General features: G+C 47.1%; 1 protein-coding gene and 1 long non-coding RNA gene across 3 annotated transcripts in view; one reads left to right on the top strand and one right to left on the bottom strand.

Moving 5' to 3' along the window:
- The window catches only part of KCNIP1 (potassium voltage-gated channel interacting protein 1), a 402,876-nt gene that overhangs the window by 354,513 nt on the left and 35,531 nt on the right, over positions 1-12,832 (bottom strand). The window lies entirely within an intron of this gene.
- Positions 7,953-8,652, top strand: LOC133046456 (uncharacterized). Its single transcript, XR_009690511.1, has 2 exons — positions 7,953-8,007; positions 8,348-8,652. It is a non-coding gene; the product is annotated as an uncharacterized LOC133046456 (long non-coding RNA).

Raw genomic sequence — 12,832 nt, 5'->3', positions numbered from 1 at the left:
AGGAGCTGAATTTTCCTCTCTGGAGCATTCTAATTCAAACCTCTCTCGCTAGTTCCTGTTTAGACCTGCGACTTCATCAACCTTCAGCAGATGTGGAGGAGACTTGCATTGTGTCCCCCACTGCAGGGCCAGGATGGTGGGCTTTGGAGGGCTGCACCCAAGCTCCCCTCAGCCTCTCCCTCCTGGGCTTTGAAGTGAGAAGCTTGGGAACTGCTGTCTCTCTTTTCAACAGCCATACGTATCTCCTCTCTCTGAATCCCTGATACATTCACAGTCCATACAATGCAGGCAGCCCCAGCCTTGCCCCCTTGCTTTGGATTGTTTCCCTCTGTTTGGAGAGCTCCAGAAATTGAGCTGGCACATCAGGATAAGCCTGCTATTTGGAGTGTAAGGGCCTGGACCCAAACCCCACCTCTGCCCTTCCCAGATCCTGCGTTCATTTCTTGGCACCACTATTTTCCAGGGCTGAAGCTAGGGTGGACATTCAGAGATGAACTAGCCACAGTCAGTGGCCTAGGGGAGTGTTTAGCCTTGTGGATGAGACCTACACGCTCAAAAGCCAAACTTAGGGTGATCAATAATTTATTGTTCAAACTGGGACATTTGGGGGAGTGAAAGCAGCTAACTAGAGTCAACAGGGGATGTCCAGGGCTAACAGAGACCTATAGTCATGCTGCCCACACTCCAGTATTCTTGCCTGGAGAATTCTGTGGACAGAGGAGCCTGACTACAGTTCATGGTGTCACAAAGAGTCAGACACAACTGAGCAACTAACACCACCCATAGCCTAGCCTCTCCATATGAGTTGCTGTCAAGAGGTGCAGTCCAGCAAACTAAAGGAATTTAAATAAACTAAAAAGAAAATCACTGCTTTCCTTTACATATGTAAATGTGGATGCTATTCATAATTCACAGCTACACTTTTGCTTTTCCTAAGTTTCTCCTAACTGAAGTTGCTCCAAAATCCTTGACATGTCAAACATAATTTTCTCAGACACCTGGCCCATGTGATTTTCTCTTTCTGCTACCTCTTCCCTTTCCAGCTCTTAGCTCTTGTTACCTCTCTGCCTCCCGCCTCTCTGAAGCCAGCTGTCTCTCCCTATTCTCTGGAGGAATGGTGGGAGGAAGAGAAGAGAATCTGAGAGTCAAGGACACAGAACTGACTATTTCGGGGTTGAGGAAAGAATGGGGAGGCTCACATAGACAAATGGTATCAATCTTACTTCTGGCATGTACACAGATAAATAGCATCTAGTGTGATAGATTCAATGGTAGAACAGGCTCCTATGGAGGAGGGGCGCCTAATCCAGCTGACCCTCAATAAACATTTTAGTTATGACAAATCTCTGTGACTTTAGTCAAATCACATAATTCTGAGCTTCAAATTCTTCTGAAAAGTAAATGAATGAATGAATGAATGACATGAATGAGGAATAATTGAATGGATGATATTACAGCAGTCACAGTCCACTGACCAACAAAGTTTGATTCCTTTCTCCCATCTCCCACCCATCAGAATGTGATATCCATGCTGAGAAGCTGCTGCTCATCCAGGACTACAATTCCCAGGCTCCCTTGCAGTGGGGTGGGAGCATGTGACTGGTCTCCACCAACAGCACGTGAGGGTAAGTCTTCTGTGTCACTTCCAGGTCAAGGTGGTTAAGTATCAGGTATTCAGTTATTTACATTCTCTCTGTACCCTCTCTCCCTGCAGTCTATCAACTAGATAGGTGACCTCAAGGCCTTAAGACAGTGGAGCAATGAGACCTAAGGCACCTGATTCCCCTAGCAACCACCTGTGAAAGATAAATCAAAATGGAGTCGTATTGCTAGGAGAGCTCTTTAAAGTGGAGCCAGGAGGCCATTCAGGAAATGTGATTATATACGTCTTAGCCTGGATGGAATTTGACCTTTGACCACTCATTATCCTAATGAAGTCATCCAAAATATCTGCCAGAAACTCAAGATACTTTTCCAACTCTTACCCTAAAATAACTTGTGAAAGCCCATCTGCTTATCAGATTCATACCCTGAACTAACTCCTGATTCCTTAAAGTCACGTTCTGGCTTGCCTTGAAGTCAATCACAGTCTCACCAGGACATTTTCAAAAACCTTGTGTCTTTTTTGTCTTTATGAACCTCTGGCTCTTTCTCTTCTCTGGAACATTCTCTTGGTTTCACCAGAATCTGTGTCTCCTGAATTGAAATTCTTGACTTCAAATAAACTCTTTTCTTATTTGCAGCCTCCTACATTGTTTTTCAACACCCCTAGAGAAAAGCCATACAATCAGAAGCACACGTGTTGGACTTTCCAAAGATAAAAAATGTACTGTTATTGGTAAAAGCCATTAAAATCTTGAGGTTGTTGCAGCAGTTAATTTATCCTGGCTACTTCACCTCTGTCTCAGGGTTGTTCAATAGATTAAATAAAATGAATGTATTGGCTTGAATATCACTCCTGCCCTGCAATGATATATCTATGTCCAAACCCTAGGATCCCAGGAGTGTGGCCTTATGAGGTAAAAGGGTCTTTGTAGTTGTAATTAAGGATCTTGAGGTCATCCTGGATTACCTGTTACATGTGTGGGCCTTAAAGCCATTGATGACTGTCTTTGCTTTTTTAATAATAATTATTTATTATATATTTGGCTGCGTTGGATCTTAAGCCCTGTTGTGGTGCGGGGGCTTAGCTACCTCACAGCATGTGAGATCTAAGTTCTCCAACCCAAGTCCTCTGCATTGCAAGGCGGATTCTTAACCACTGGGCCACCAGGGACGTCCTGATGACTGTCTTTGTCAAACAGGGGAGGAGAAGCACAGACAGAGGAGGAGACGCTCATGTGAAAGTAGAGGCAGAGGTTGGAGCGAGATCGCCATAAACCGAGGAGAGCCTGGAGCCCTCGGCAGCTGGAAGGTGCCAAGAACAGATTCTTCCATGGTGCCTTCCTGTTATAGCCAAACGCTCCAGCAAACAAACTCACGCAGAAGGACAGCGTGGACAGTGGAGTGCAGTTTATTACACCGGTGGGTCCGAGGCAGAGTTTCCTCCTTAGCTAGGGACCCCGACCAACTTCTGTGAAAAAAAAGTGTACTGTTCAAGCCCACATCCCCAAATTCCTTAAACCTAGCCTGGAAAGTGTTAAAGGGAGATACAGTCAGGTTACAGCCATGATTCATAATCGGAAGGGTCAGCTGGTTATACACTGTGGCCTATACCAGTGGGTGCCCTAAAGATTACAGAGGTGACTGACTACACAGGGGAGTATTACATTCTTTTTGGCGGCGGGAAATCTTGGTATGAAATCTGGTGTTTATCAGTCCGGGAGGCCAGTTCTGCCGTAGGTATGTTATCCCCATGGCTACCGGGCACGCAGTCCACAGCCCACTGAAAGCGCATGATAGAGTTTCCTTCTTTTTCAGGATGGACTCAGCTCGGCTGCTTCCTTTCCTCCCTCGTTCCTAGGGAATATGGCCCTGCTGACCCTTTGATTTTGGATTTCTAGCCTCCAGAACTGTGAGAGAATAAATTTCTGCAGCTTTAAGCCACCCACCCAGTTTGTGGTCATGTGTTATAACAACCCAAGGAAACAGATATGGTGAGGTATGCCCAGGGCTTAGCACAGGGCCCAGCATGAAGAAGCACTCAGAAAATGGTGACAAGAAAAAAATCAGCCCTTAATGCCTCCACAGTTCCCTCCTTAGAGACAGGGTCTTCTGAAAGCTTGTGTCCTCTGAGAGCAGGCAGAGTTCATATCTGTACTGTTAATTCTAGGAGAAGTTTCTAGCTTGTAACAGTATTTGTACTGAGAGTAAATGCAGATCTGGGAGCAGGCATTTTCATTAATGTGTAACCAAAAAGGTGGAAAAGCCTTTCTCTGCAGCCTCTTTTTAAATGCCTGTGGAAGCAGCTCCTGGGACCATCTGCTTGGGGCGGCCTAAAAACCAGCCTCAGGCATGAGGGGTGTGATCACTGGGCCTTCAGGAAGGCCACTCTGAATCCCTCCCCAGGCTGAGGTCCAGAGGAGTTTAGGAGACCTCTCGTAGGATCAGTGTGAGGCAGCAAAACAGGTAACGCAGACTGAGTGGGGAGGCCAGGAGCTTACGGCTCTGGAAATGTCTGTCCAGTAAGGCAGGATCAGTCAGGTGTAGCTATTTAAATTTAAATTCTTTACAATGAAATAAAATTTTAAAAACTTGGTTCCACAACTCAGCTGCATCAGATGACTGCGCTTTATAGAACATTTGCGTCATCACAGGAAGTTCTGTCGGGCCATGCTGCTCAGCCAGGAGGTTCTGTAGATTACCAGCGCTGTGACCTCCCACACGGAGGTCTTCGCGTGTTTCAGACACTGTCTCTGCCTCAGGGTCCCCATCTATAAAAGGAGGGTAATGACAGTATTTACTCTGTAGGGTCAGGATCAAATGAGATATTAGATTTCAGGTGCTCAGCTCGGAGTCTGACATGTCTTAGAGCTCTTTATGTGTAGAGAAATAATGTATGGGAAAGGAGTAAGGTGAGCTCACGGCTTGGGAGTCAGGAGGCATGGGCTCCAGGCTAGGTTCTCATATTTACCAGAGTCTGTAGAGGAAGTTCCAATTTCTGCTCCATCAAAGTTGTGTGGCTTTGGGTAAGTCACTTCACCTCTCTGAATCCATATATCATAGCAATAGAAGGGAAGTTCGAATTTTATTGGATCCTACGCTTCCAGAAAAAGAGAGGGTTTTAAAAGCCCAATATTCTTTGACCCTGATCCCTGCTTTTAGAAATCTTTCAGAAGAATCAGAGAAATAAGCAAAGATTAAAGTTCAAAGATCATCTTTGGGGAATTAGCAAATAGCGACAAAATATTGAAATTAAATTTCCCCTAATAAAAAAATAAACACTTTATGGCACATCTGCATGATGAACAATTATACACATGCAACATCATTTTGTAAAATATTACATAAAAGGGAAAATGTTTCTATTTAAAACAAGCAGAACTTATTTAAAGTTATACAGTGTATTTGTAAATTTATTTTTTGGAAGCATTTGCATCTATCTATAGGCTAGAATACACCAATAGTTTGAACAGTGATTTTTTTTCTAGGATGCAGGACCTTGATTGCTTCTATTTTCATCTTTCTGTACTTATCAGATTCTCTAAAATCTAGTTTGCCTCCACTAGTTTGTAAATGGAAAACCTTACACACGCAGAAAGCTGATGACTTAGATGGTCTCTAAGGGCCCTTGGAGGCTCTGACAGTCTATGACTCAGCAAAGAGGTGGGAATAATCTGTTTACAGCCTCAAAACCTCTACCATCCAGGGAGGAAAGACTGGGTGAGGAATGTCATTCAGTCTTTGGACTCCGTCCTGACAGGTGTCACTGAGAACACCTGATGCAGAGTGAGGCCCTGAATCTTGCCAGAAAAAAAGGGTCCAGACACCCTGTTCACCCCTGCCCACACACAGCAGAAAAGCCATGAGCGTACGCTCGGTGACGGGGAATGTGTGAACTGCAAAAAGTGACAGGGGCTCCTTACGTGCTGGGTGCTATGCTAATTGCTTTCATAGGTTCTTTTCTTTTAAATCTTTAGAAAAGGAAATTTGGGACAAATAAGCTTTTCATTTTCAATAAGCATGCAAAGAACTGTTCAACCTTGCTGGTCATTTAAGCAAAGCGAATTAAAACTGGGACTAAAGATTTTTTACCTAGCCGAGAGGCAACTATTTCTAAATTTAATAGTGCCAAGTACTGGGGAAGACCTATGCAATCAGTCATGCTGATGTATACACATTTACCAATTGGTAAGAATGTTCTGGAAAAAAGAATACTATAAATATCAAAATCTTTAAAAATGTAGAAACCCTTTGCTCTAGAATTTTTGCTTGGAGGCTTGGTCTTTATCCTAGGGAAATGGAAGCGGGGGAAAAAATCATACACAAAGAATATTAAGTGAGATCTCATCAACCAAAGGGTGCAAATGGGCAGCACTCTGTGAGATACTGAAATTTCAGTTCAGAGTTCCCACCCCCACAGCTTTCAGACAGGCATTTCTAGGGCTTTCATTGGGTCTGCATGTGCTTAAGCGCTCTGCTTCAACCTGCGTGTTCTTCTGCCCAAAAGCCACCTAAGGGAGACTGACTGGAATCCTCCTATGTGAGCCCCAGACCGACTCCCACTCTTCTCCAGACTGTTCTCTGCCCTGGAGGCTGACCAAAGGGCCATATCTTCTCTACCAACTGGATTCAGCTAGCAGGGCTGTGAAGCTCAGAAGACTGGTCTCTGGACAGTGAGGTCAACTCTTCATTCCCCAGCTGCCCCTTGAAGGGTCTCAGGTTGGAGGCAGCCCCTCTCAAGGGAACTCTATTTCTGAGGCTGGCTCAGCCCCCTTCTCTTGCCCCTGCCCCCACCCCAGCCCACCTTGGCCACCCCCCAAGGACTGCACTATTCCCTGTGTTTCCCTCGTCCCTAAAGCCTCCTGGAATTCCCCACCCTCCTCTGAAGTGGTGTGCCGGGAAACCAGCTCTCCAAGAAGCAAAAGCCCTGACTTGCAGTGTTTGTAGACTTCCAGCAGGGCTGGTGACCAGCTTCCTGTAGTTTAACAGCTGGTGGACAAAGGCTCAGCACAGCAGGGCCGGCCCTGCCGGGGGCTCTGGCTGGACCTGGAGTCTCGGGTCCTGCCTCTGCTCCAGCTCTGTCAGCGAGGCAGATTCCCATTCCACAGGGCCACTGAGTGACTCCGAGCCCTCTGTTCTTATGACTCCAGAGCCTGAGTCACACAAGTTGTGGCATAAAAAGAGCTCCATCTGCCTACACCTACCTCTCTCTCTCCTCTCTTCCCCTCCCCCTCGCAGTCTTGAATCAGGCTGAGGCAGGGCTAGGAAACTCATAATCGGCTGCCATATTCCACTTCTATGGCTCTCTCTTCTCTCTCCCCAAGTTCTGATTCCTAAACTGTGTCCTTATAGATCCAGCCTCCTCTGTACCTGTCTGTTTAGGAAAAATGAGGTTGCCACTTTGGGTGAAGGTCAAGGTGAAATACATCTGCAGACCAGCAGAGGGTGACTCTGAGTTCCATCAAATAGGCAAACAGGCACCATTTCTAAACATCCAACAAAGGCATGGTTAAATATATTATGGTTTACTCATTTAATGGAATACTACAACCTTTTTAAAAAAGTCTTATGGTATGATAAAATGATTATAATATTTTTCCATAGTAAAAAGCAAGCTTTTTTTTTTTTTTTTCTCATCGATGCTACAATATAAAAGAACCTTGAGGACATTATGCTAAATGAAATAAGCCAGACACAAAAGGACAATTACTATGTGATTCTGTTTAGATGAACTATCTAAAGGAGTCACACTCATAGAAACAAAAAGTAGAATGGTGGTTGCCCTGACCTGGGGGAGCCAGAAGGTGGGGGTTGTTTAGTGGGTATCACATTTCAATTGATGCAAGGAGTCAACTCACTGGAAAAGACCCTGATGCTGGGAAAGGCTGAGGACAGGAGGAGAAGAGGGGGGAGAGGGTGAGATGGTTGGATGGCATCCCTGACTCAGTGGACGTGAGTTTGAGCAAATTCCGGGAGATGGGGAAGGACAGGGAAGCCTGGTGTGCTGTAGTCCACGGGGTTGCAGAGTCGGACCCAACTGAGCAACTGAACAACAACAACGTCTCAATTTTCCAAGATGAAAAAGTTACAGAGGTCTGTTGCATGGCCATAAGAATATAGTAACTCTACTGAGCTATACACTAACAAATGGCTGAGATGGTAAAACCAACTTTTTAAAGTAAGGTCATTTTTAAGCCAAATAAACAACAGAAAAACCCCAAGATTCTCTATTTATTTGAGTGTTGGAGATGTGACAGTGATCTCAGAAAGCTTACATCCTCATGGGGAGGCCTGTCACAGGAGAAGGCACATGAATAAACGCGAAGCTCAGAGACAGGAAGCGCTGTGGAGGAGGTGCAGGCAGCGCTCTGCCGGTGCTGAATCAGCGCTGACCTGGCGGCAGAGGTGAGGGGCATGGCAGAGGGCCCGGCGGGCGGGTGAGGACAGCGGACTGGGGCCTCGGAAGGGAAGTGGGGCGGAGGGGCGTGCCCCCCAGAGGGAGAGCGCCTGCGCCCTTCTCTGTCTGAAAGGAGGCACGCAGCCTCCTCGCACCAGCAGTTCCCTCGAGCGGCGAGTGGTGTGGCAGGGTTACCTCCGTGCCTTATCTTCCTCCTGCCCCTCTGCGGTCCATCCTGTTCATGGTGAGCTTAGGTGACTTTGCAGAAAGAAACAGGCATACCCCCGCCCCGTCTTACTGTCAGGCGGACGGCAGGGCGCTTCATGCAAGCTCCTCCTTGTTTCACAGAGCCTCGCAAACTGCTCACAGTGATGCTGAGGATGCAGCAGGCTAGAACACCTTGTCGCTGAATAAGAACAGTGAGGCGAGGGGGAAACGTGGCCGGAAGAGTCGGAGGAAAAAGGAGCGCGGTGTATCTTCCCTCACTCGTCCTGTTCCGCTCGGGACTCGCCTTGTCAATCGATTTGAATTCTGGCACTTAATCGTCCTGTGTTTGTACTTTGTCTTCTCAACTCCACAGAAGAATCTTTTGTTGTGATTTCTTCTGCTCCTCATTATTCTCTCTCCCTTAAAATATACCATTTTTAATTTTCTGTGGTGATTTTTCTCAGCGCTAACCACCCCTCCGCCTTGCTCCCCTACCGGTAGGGGCTCAGTCTGACCCACCTCAGCACAGTGACAGATTCAGAACCTCTGCACAGCAGGTCCTCAAATATTTGTGAGCGAGAGGCTTAGCCAGGGCTGAGTCACTCACACCCTCCTCCGTAGCTCTCAGCCAGCGACACAGCCTGGGCAGGGGCTCAGGACACGGGTTGCCAGTTTGATTTATGGGACTTATTGTTCCAAGTGGCGGCAGAGAATAGATATTATTTCAAAAGTGTTTAAATAAGTGAGCGGATGCACAATCCAGAAAGGGCTCCAGATGCAGGAGAAGGGGTTTGTAAAGCCTCTGAAGCAGAGGTCATGAAGAAACTTCCTCTAGGGAGCCTGGGGGGTGTGGGGTCAAGGCCGCGTTGTGGAGCCAGGCACACAGCCGGCTCCATCACATCACGGGCCGGGGAGGGCCCCTGGGCTGAGGAGAGATGAGAAGGCCTCTTGTGAGGATTGCCCAGAGGAAAGTGTGTGTGTGTGTATTTGTGTATGTATATGCACACATGTGTAAATGTATATGCACATGTGCACGTGCCTGTCTATATGTACGTGTTTGTATGTGCATGTGTGTGTATGTATGTGCATAGGATATGTGTATGTGTGCATATGTGTAAGCATACAGATGCACACGTGCATCCTAGTCGCTCAGTTGTATCCGACTTCTCGTGACCCGCCGGGCTCCTCTGTCCATGGGATTTCTCAGGCAGGAATACTGGAGTGGGTGGCCATTTCCTTCTGCAGGGGATCTTCCTGACCCAGGGATCAAACTTAGGTCTCCTACATTGCAGGTGGATTCTTTGCCATCTGAGCCACCAGGGAAGCCCCTGCACATGTGCATATATATATACACACATATGTTTATGTGTATATATGTACATGAATGTGTTTGCACATGGGGCTTCCCAAGTGGATCAGACTGTAAAGAAACCACCTGCAATGTGGGATACCTGGGTTTGATCCCTGAGTCAGGAAGATCCCCTGGAGGAGGAGATGGCCACCCACTCTAGTATTCTTGCCTAGAAAAATCCCATGGACAGAGGAGCCTGATGGGCTACAGTTCATGGAGTCATAAAGAGTCAGATATGACAGAGCACACATGCGGGTGCTTGCAAATTTGTATGTGTGTGTATGTGGGCACGCATGCGTGTGATATGCGTGCACATGTACAAGCATATTGTGTGCACATGTGTATGTGCTCCTATGCATGTGTGTATGTGGGCATGCACATGTGTGATATGTGTACACATGTAGAAGCATATTGCATGCACATGTGTATGTGTTCCTATGCATGTGTGTATGTGGGCATGCATGTGTGTGATATGTGTACACATGTACAAGCATATTGTGTGCACATGTGTATGTGTTCCTATGCATGTGTGTATATTAAGTATGTGTGTGCATGCACATATGTGTGTATTAAGTATGTGTACGCTTATATGTGATTCCCTGATAGCTCAGGTGGTAAAGAATCTGCCTGCAATGCAGGAGACCCCTGTTCAATTCCTGGGTCAGGAAGATCCACTGGAGAAGGGATAGGCTACCCACTCCAGTATTCTTCGGCTTCCCTTGTGGCTCAGCTGGTAAAGAATCCGCCTGCAATGTGGGGGACCTGGGTTTGATCCTTGGGTTGGGAAAATCCCCTAGAGAAGGGAAAGACTACCCACTCCAGTATTACTGCCTGAATGTGAATATGTATGTGCATGTGTGTATTCACATGTGTGTTTGTGCATATATATATATGCATCTGTGTATGTATATTTGCATACGAATGTGGATCTATCCTGGCACATAGTAGATGCTTGATAGATGTAAATGCTCTCCTACATTGCTGCCCTTCTGTTCTTTTTGTGCAACAGTGATTAACTTGATAGAAGAGTATACAGAGGATTTCTAAATCTCCGCATACACGTCACACAACAATCTCAAGCTTTTTAACGCCTGGTTCTATAATACCACCATCACCAGCAACAATAACAGTTCCCTTCCTAAGTCACTTCCAACATGTCCCAGTTATTATGGCTGCATAACAAATCTCAAAACATAGGGGCCTAAAGCAACCATTTAACATGTCCATGTATTTTGTGGATGGGCAATTCATAGAGGGTACAGGATGGGTGGGTGACGTCTGAGGCCTGGACTGGGGGACTTGAAGTCTGGGGGCTGGAGTCATCTGCAGGCTCCTTCGCACACATGTCTGGGAGGTGCTGTTCGTTGGCTGAGAACTGAGTTGGGCTGTCAGCTGGCTTCTTCACCAAGAAGAAGAGTGTCAAGAGAGTGTCCAGTGAAAGCCACCCCACTGTTCACCACTTAACCTTGGGAATCAGTGTCACTCCAGCACATTCTGTTGGCAAGGCAGTTACAACCTCTGCCAGGCTGAAGGGGGGCAGACAAAGAAGCACCCTCCTGATGGAGGTGTGTTGCTGTCATGCTCAGAGGAGAGCTCGTGGGATGGGATGCACACTGGTGCACCATCCCAGGAAAACGCAATCTGCCATGTCGTGTGTCAGGCAGCTTAGATGATCTCTTATTCCTCAAAAAACACTGAGGGACTAGCTATACATATCTCCATTCTAGAGATGGACCAACTGAGGCTCAGAGAGGCCAAGTACTTGCCTTGGGCAGTATATTTAAAGTCTCTGAACCTCAATGACCACCCTCCCCTCTATAAAAAGGGTAGGACGAGCTCTACCTGAATATGACTGTGAACCTGCGGGGTTGTTGGAAGGTTGAAGTCGGGCAAGGAATTTTGTGATCTCTAACCTTCTGTGCCAACGCAGAGCACCAGTCTTTATCACTGTAGCATCACTATTTCCTTCCTTCCACCTACAATCATCTGCCCCACACAAACCCCACAGCCAGCCAGGGAGCAGGGTTTCCACCCACACACCCTCAAGAGGGAGGCATGTTGAAGCAGTTTGGCAAGAGTTTGCTTCGATGCAGCAGAAGGATATACCAGCCCCTGTCTGTTCCCATCTTCCAAGGGGAGAGTACCTTGGGAAGAAGGCTAGTATTTGTTTAAAGTCCAAATGTGTAACTCTTAATACCTCTTATACCTTTAGTCAGTTACAAGCATGTAGCCCGTTAGCTGTACTTTTAAAAGGCTGTCTGTTGTACTGAGGGTCTCTCTCCCAGAGGAAAAAGAAGGACCAGCATTTTTGCACTAGGTCGCGGGTAGGAATCTTCTGGCTCCTGCGTGGGCCAGGACCATCTTGGAAAATCACCCCTCTGGGGATTCATTCTGGGCGATGTCCTTCATTGTCAATGCTGCATCTGCAAGGTCTGAGGCCTTTAGACACCCCCTTGGCTATGATGCCCATTAAACAGACGATTTACTCTCCTGTTAATAGGATTCAATTAGGAAAAGGGGTTGGGGAAGGGAGCTCACCGCTGGGGAGAGTTTAGGGGCCTGAGCACTGCTCTCGTTTTATGGCCCGATGGGCTGGTTGTCTCATAGCAACAGAGGCAGAAGTGAGGAGGGGCTAGAACTCTTTCAGGTGGCAGGGCTGAGCTGTGCCCACCTCCCCAGGAGCTGGGGGCACTCATGTGACCTCTAGAATATCAAGCGGCGGGTGTCTGTAACAGAGGTGAGCTTTTAGGTCTTAGAGCCGCACCAGGCTCAGTAGAGAGAGCCCTGGCTCTGTAATCTGGAAGGACCAGCTTTGAATCTGGCTCCTGCATTTAGGACTCCCCAGGTGGTTCAGTGGTGAAGAATCTGCCTGGCAATGCAAGAGACCGGGTTCTAACCCTGGGTTGGGTAGATCCCCTGGAATAGGAAATGGCAACCCACTCCAGTATTCTTGCCTGGAGAATTCCATGAACAGAGGAGCCTGGTGGGCTACAGTCCATGGAGTTGCAAAGAGTCAGATACAACTGCACACGCACACGCATGCATGCATACACGCAGCCCGCACTTAGAGCAGGCTCACTGTAGATGAGTAATGTTAGGCCTCTGAGCTTCAGATTCAGTTTCTCCAACTGACCATTGAGTAAAGTGAGGGGCAGAGATGCTAGGATCATGTCTGATACTTAGGGGAGGCCCTATGCTCGTGTTTATTTTTGTCGCTGCTTTTTAATCCTTCCAACAACCACTTTAAGGATGAAAGCGTAGACGGAAGTATCTTT

Source organism: Dama dama, chromosome 25 (genome assembly GCF_033118175.1).
Source record: "Dama dama isolate Ldn47 chromosome 25, ASM3311817v1, whole genome shotgun sequence".
NCBI classification, from domain to species: domain Eukaryota; kingdom Metazoa; phylum Chordata; class Mammalia; order Artiodactyla; family Cervidae; genus Dama; species Dama dama.
The sequence above is the reverse complement of the archived record's forward strand: the minus strand, read 5'-3'. Positions and strand labels throughout refer to the sequence as shown.